The sequence below is a fragment of the Haplochromis burtoni genome, unplaced genomic scaffold (assembly GCF_018398535.1).
Source record: "Haplochromis burtoni strain Fernald_Lab_line unplaced genomic scaffold, NCSU_Asbu1 Contig_320, whole genome shotgun sequence".
NCBI lineage: Eukaryota > Metazoa > Chordata > Actinopteri > Cichliformes > Cichlidae > Haplochromis > Haplochromis burtoni.
Genome location: NW_024582681.1, coordinates 35,176 through 36,132, shown reverse-complemented (window position 1 = coordinate 36,132; position 957 = coordinate 35,176).

Below are 957 nucleotides of genomic sequence, written 5' to 3'. Positions count from 1 at the left end.
GAGCGGCTGTATCCCAATTCAGGTCCTGCAGCCTTAAAGTACGCAGCCTTAACGGTCCTCAAGGGCCGCGAACTAAAAGAACGCTAAGGCCGGAAGTGCGAGGCTTGTAGGCTTGTGAAATGGGAGGTCTAGCCTCCATCGCGCTGCCCAGGTTGCCTAGCAACCATGATACTAACCGCTGGAAACGTTTCATACAGCTTTGTATGACAGTAATGAAGGAGAATATATTTTGTTCATTTGTTTCTACAAGCGCTTTGTGTGATTTGATAAGTATCTGAGGCTGAGACCACAGGACTGTAAAAACATAATTGTTGGGCTTCATTTCTGTACTGAACAGTCATTTAAGATTAACTAGTAAATAACAATTAGCTAATGTTGTTCATGAGACTAAAATCATCTCACTTTGGTAATGTAAATATAATATGGTCAATATTATAGTTATTATATTAATCATTATTAGTTATTACAGCAATGAGTTTGAACTCTGTGTCAAATACTGAGCTTCAGTAAAGATTCAAGTTGCATTTATTTATATTTCCTGTCACCTTAAATCTTCACTCAAAGACACTCAAGTATCTTTGACAGTGTATATATAGATGTATCATATAGTAGGGCTGCACGATTTTGCATAAAATGAGAATCACGATTTTTTGGCTTAGAATTGAGATCACAATTCTCTCACGATTTTCTTTTCCAGTATAAATATTTATTGTATACAGTATAAATTCCAGTATAAATATTTCCAGTATAAATATTTATTGCACTTATTAACTGCACAGCAACTTCGTAACAGTTGAGACTGAACATAAAAACAATAAATAAACATAAAAACAACAAATGTCTCACGTTTTGTTGTTGCCGCAAAATGTTGTACTGCTTGAAATTCCCTCTCCGTTGCTGGACGCTGCGTGTATAGAGCAGGTAGTGCAACAATAGAAAAATAGTTGCGGGACGGCA